Here is a 5570-nt window from a genome sequence, read left to right on the forward strand (position 1 = left end):
ACCCTTGCTTTCTTCTTTCATCACACAACATCAGATAGAAAAGATGAACAGGACCAATCTTCCAATTCGCAAACGGTTAGGAAACGTTCCGCAGTTTTCTGGAAGAATTGATGCCGCCGTAGCTGAGGTAGGAACTACCAATAGGTTAGGCTTCAACTATTGATGAACCAGACTTATGTATATTATGAATTGTAATAATGGCAAAGAAAATGTAAATTTATTCAGAAACCCTTTTACGGTGTAATGGCATATAATTGTGGAATAAAATGACTCGCGTTATTTTTAGATATTCATCTCTGAGACTATAACTTGTGGTGTTATTAAGGGAAATGGAACTCGTGACAACCCGGATCCCCGACCCCGGATTTGGGGGTGTTACACCGGTGGCGGTGGTTTCTCGGTGGTGCCCCATTTCGGGGTTTCCAACCTTGAAACCTCCGATTTATACACACATAAGGCACATGCAAGACTCATTTAGCTTTGAAAATCATTTTTCAATCATAAAATCATCTCCTTAAGCACATATTAGACCATATATACATACGTACACACGCATCAAGCATGAACACACACACACATCGAGCTTGCATGCAAGAAGATATTCACACATGCATACTCCAATAACCACTTATATGTGTTTAACAAGAGATTTTGAGAAGGACTGGTGAGAGTTATCAAAGAAACAAGTAGTATACCAAGAGAGAAAAAGAAGAGCCGAGAGAGAGAGAGAGAGAGTAGCCGAGAGAGAGTAAGAAAGAAAGAGAGAAGAGAGAATGGGGTGCTCGGGAAAAAGAAAAGAAAGGGGGGGAGGATGAGTTTATACACAATCAAGGACAAGAGCAATTTAGTACATTACTAATTCCCTTTTATAAATTGATTTTCCTTTCTCTTTTTACTCCCATAGATTATTGGTGGAAAAATAAATATATCTCTATCAGAAAGTTGGAAACTATAGCGATTGACGATTTTAAAACGTAGATCTCGAAATTAGCTTTCCAACCATTACTCATAATAAGATTTTGAGTGTACGGTTGATTTTATATGATTTTCGCAAGCTCGCCATAATAATAACATTTTTCCACATAAAAATCAATTTAAATTGCAATGACCACCAAATAAATCCATTCATCATTTTTAAAAAGTCTCTAGGACTATTATGAAGATAACAAAACAAATCCCATGTTTTTATCTTACTCAGATAATTTTATAAAAATGCGTGAAGGTTAAATAAACCTTTATTTAAATCAAATAATTCCTTTAAATTCATAAAAATGTCATAGATCACATAGTCAAGCACACAGACAAGCAATCACATATATACGATCATATAACAACTCAGGTCTGATCAGAGAATTTATCATTCTTTAATCTTTACCCTTTTCTACACGTACCGGGTCACGTTTAGCCTGACGGCCCGACGCTCAGCGTTTCAATTACGCTTCTCATTAACATTATCGACCGACACGTCACTTATCGACCGACACGTCACTTACGACATTCATTTCATTCAATCACACATATTTCCCATTTTATATTCTTTAACTCCTTATTAGGACGGGTTCCGTTCCACCTAACGGCCCGACAACACAGCTTAACTCTTAAGCTGACTCTTTAAATTGTAACGTTTTTACTTACGCTCCTAGATTCTAATATACAGCAAAGACAATTAATCAACACTTTAACACATAATTATAATCACATCGCATAAAGTATACTTTATTGACTTAATTACGTCACAATAGGAATCAAAATGCGGGACAAAAATGAGCTTGCAGCACAACAAAATGACACGTGGCTAATTTCAGGACACGTGCTCTGTGATTTTTTATTTGTGTTACACGTATATGCTTGATTATTAAAAAAACAAACAAAATTCCCCTTTCCGCGCCGCCCCCTTCCTGTTCCCTCATATCTCCCTCTTCTCTCTGCTCTCTCTGCCTCTTCGTATATTTATTTAGATTTAATTTTCAAAATTTATATCTTACAAACCGTACATCCAAATTTCAATTGTTATATATATAAACGATCAGCACTTTAATACCTACGCATAGGTATATATAGTGCAAAGTTTTGAGAAGAAAATTTTCGATGCATAGTTTCCGTTTTAATTTATTTTTGGAGCGTAGAAAAAGAGTTTGACGGTTCTCATTACTTCACATGGCATCTCAGCGTATATATGTCTATGACAATTAATTTTGGAGTTTTCTAGAGATATTTTCCGTACATTAGACAATATATTGGGGTTATCAGAATTTATTTTCGGTAACGATTTCGAAATTCCGCTTTTGTACTTGGGTATATTATAACATGTTAGTGTTTATATATTTATTTCATAATTTTTTAATTTTTTTATAGAATTCACTTTTCACTGTATTTTTCGTTTCTAGTGTGTTTATACGTGAAAATATAAATTATGGTGTGTTTTAAATTTATTGATTTTATTAGAGTATTGTTGGATTGTATTGTTTGGAATTGATTTTGAGGGGTTCTGACCCCGGGGAAAGTCTGTGTTACAAAGGCGTTATTTCGAAATTATTTTTGTAAAACATCTATTTTAATTTCAAATCATTATATTTTATTAATTTCGAAAACTATAATTTGATTTAATTATTTATAAGCTATTTTGATTAATTATTTATTTATTTAATTGATCGATTAATTTATTTAATCGATTAATGTTATTTATAAATAGTTGAATGAAGTGTAAATATTTATAATTGAGCCAAATAATATTCTAAAATTATTTTGAGCTTTTTAAAATTATATTTGGGTATTTAAAAATCAATTAATGTCATTATTAATTGATTTATTCTGATTTTATTCATAATAAATAGACCGTTCGTCCGTTTAATACGAAACGAACGCTTCTAGACTCATAAAAATATTTTGTTTCTATTAAAAATAATTTCGAGATAAAAATTCATTTGTTTCAAAAGGTTTCTTGTTTTGCGAGTCGTTTCGAGTCGATTATTGAGCGATAAATCATATTTTTGACCCGACTTCAGTTTTAAACATACCGAGTTGAATCTTTTAACGAACCGAGTCATGTGTTATATGAATTATGTGATATGTTAGTTATGTGTGTACGTGCGTCAAGATTTATGTGTTTGACTATTTTATTGATGCGTGGGCTATTGTATGGATAGATGATAGGGTTTTGACATGTAGTTCATCGAGTAATTGTTAAGTATATTTATTTCCACTTAGAACGCTTCGTAAAGGCTCGAATTTATTTTTTGTACTCAAGTTATTTGTGTTTTTGATTTGTTTTTGTAGTGTTTTCATTTCAGGGCATAATCAGAAGCAGAAATGGTTTTACATTGTTTTTATGCTAGAAAAGTGTTAGGAGGGAGCCTCGGTTGATTGCGCGAAAGAAACCAGCTGTTGTAGTCAAGCAAAGAAGAAATTTCCACTTTTTTCAGAAGCTCAACGCGGCCGCGCTACACTTGGGAGCGGCCACGCCATACTCAGAGTGGTCGCACCAGATCCCAGGGCGGCCGCGCTAGATCGATTTTGAAGAATCCTGATTCTATTGGAAGATTGATTTTCTGGACTTCTGATTGGATGGGCTGGTATTTAAAGAATCCAAAAAGACGTTTTTCATAACATAGAGCGAGGAGAAGACAGGAAGTAGACCTAATAGCACAAATTCAACGAAGGAGAAGAAGAACTAGTTTTTACTTGAGATTCTTTGCTTAAGTTGTAATCTTGGATGCTTGTTTTCTTTATTGTTTGAACCTATTACTCTTGTTAATGTACTTCATTATTATTTATTCAGTTTATAAAGACTTAGTTTATTTACCATGCCTTCATTGGAACCCACGGTGATGATGAGTTCAGTTATGAACTAATCATTATCGTGGGGTTCTAACAGATTTACTTATGGATTTCAATAGTTATATTATTTCAATACCTTAGTGTGTGGTGATTTTATGATATCCTAGTATTGGTTGTGCTTATTCGTCTTATGAGCGTCGCAAACTTATAAGATAGCATTTTAATCTCTATTGAAGCGAAAGTGAATATAGAGGTTTAGAACTTGCCATGCTAGCATAGGTTCATGTATTTGTTATGCATGATTCGTAGGTAATTTTATCCATTTTACTTGCCCTATGTAATCACGATAGATAACTTGTGCATTAAACCTTTATGTTGTCAAATTCTATAGACATATAGGGTCTCAACATATTTGGTGTCTATTCAGCTTCTATCTCTTTTGTGGATGTCTGATAGTAGCGTATTCGTACAAAGAAATTTGGCGTTTACTAGTTTCGTGTTATCTGATTAGTTGTCATCACCATTGCATGCTAAGGTTAAGAAAAATGAATTTGAATGATGGAGTAATGAAGTTAGAATCCCATGTGTGTCTCATATAAGTAATTCAACCTCAATTCTTTTAGTTAATGCTATTTAGTATAATCTCTTAGTTTAATCAAAACCCAATTTGTTATTGTCTTAGCATTGAGCAATAGCCATACCATTGTTGCATAAGTGCTTAAATTGAACTTAACCTAAACCAGTCTCTGTGGGAACGAACAATAAAGTATTCTATATTACTTGCGAACGCGTATACTTGCGTGTAATTTTAGCGCATATTTTCGTCCTAACAAGTTTTTGGCGCCGCTGCCGGGGATTCAGTGTTGATTTTCAGTTAATGTACTTGTCATCAGTGGTCGTTAAAGTTCACTGACTCGGATATTTTACTTACTTGTTTTGCTTGTTTGTTTTTCAGGTACTCTAGAGAGCGTTTATGCTAACGCATTCTCGATCTCGTAAGAGAACATTGGATAAAGCAGAGGAAGAAGTTGTAATAGAAGAAGAAGTCTGTGTTGAGGAGAAAATTGAAGAAGAAGCGATCGTTGTAATGGGAGAACCAGTAGCAAATCTGAAACGTTTGATGGACTTTTTTTAACCGAAGATTAATGACATTGAATCTAGCATTGTCAGACCATCTATCACGGCTAATACTTTTGAAATCAAATCTAGCACAATTCAAATTATGCAGAATTTAGTCCAGTTTGGAAGTTCTCTAACTGAAGATCCCAATACTCACATTAGGGATTTCATCGAGATCTGCAACACCTTCCGGTTCAATGGTGTTTCTGAAGATGCTGTTAAGCTAAGGCTTTTCCCATTCTCTCTGAGGGACAAGGCTAAGAGCTGGTTATACTCTCTACCAGCTGGTTCTATCACTACTTGGGAAGATCTTGCTCAAAAGTTTCTTACTAAATTCTTCCCTATGGCAAAGATAGCTGCAATCAGAAATGCTCTTACTCAATTTGCGCAGCAATCGGGAGAGTCTTTATGTAAATCTTGGGAGCGTAATAAGGAGATGCTTAGGAAGTGTCCTCATCATGAGATGCCTAACTAGATGATTATTAATTGCTTTTATAATGGCTTGGGAGCCCAATCTAGACACAAGCTCGATGCAGCATCAGGTGGAGCCTTATGGGCTAAGAGCTATAATGAAGCTTATGAGTTTATTGAACTGATGGCTGCTAATGAATAATAGAATCCAACTCAAAGGCAACCTCAAGGCAAGGTAGCAGGAATTCTTGAGGTGGATACAA

At 34.5% G+C, this 5570-nt stretch overlaps 1 non-coding gene across 1 annotated transcript; it reads right to left on the bottom strand.

The window, feature by feature from the left end:
* Positions 1–5254: 5254 nt before the first annotated feature.
* Positions 5255–5361, bottom strand: LOC141698751 (small nucleolar RNA R71). The gene has a single exon (XR_012565254.1). It is a non-coding gene; the product is annotated as a small nucleolar RNA R71 (small nucleolar RNA).
* Between the last annotated feature and the right edge of the window lie 209 nt (positions 5362–5570).

This window comes from Apium graveolens, chromosome 11, assembly GCF_009905375.1.
Source record: "Apium graveolens cultivar Ventura chromosome 11, ASM990537v1, whole genome shotgun sequence".
NCBI lineage: Eukaryota > Viridiplantae > Streptophyta > Magnoliopsida > Apiales > Apiaceae > Apium > Apium graveolens.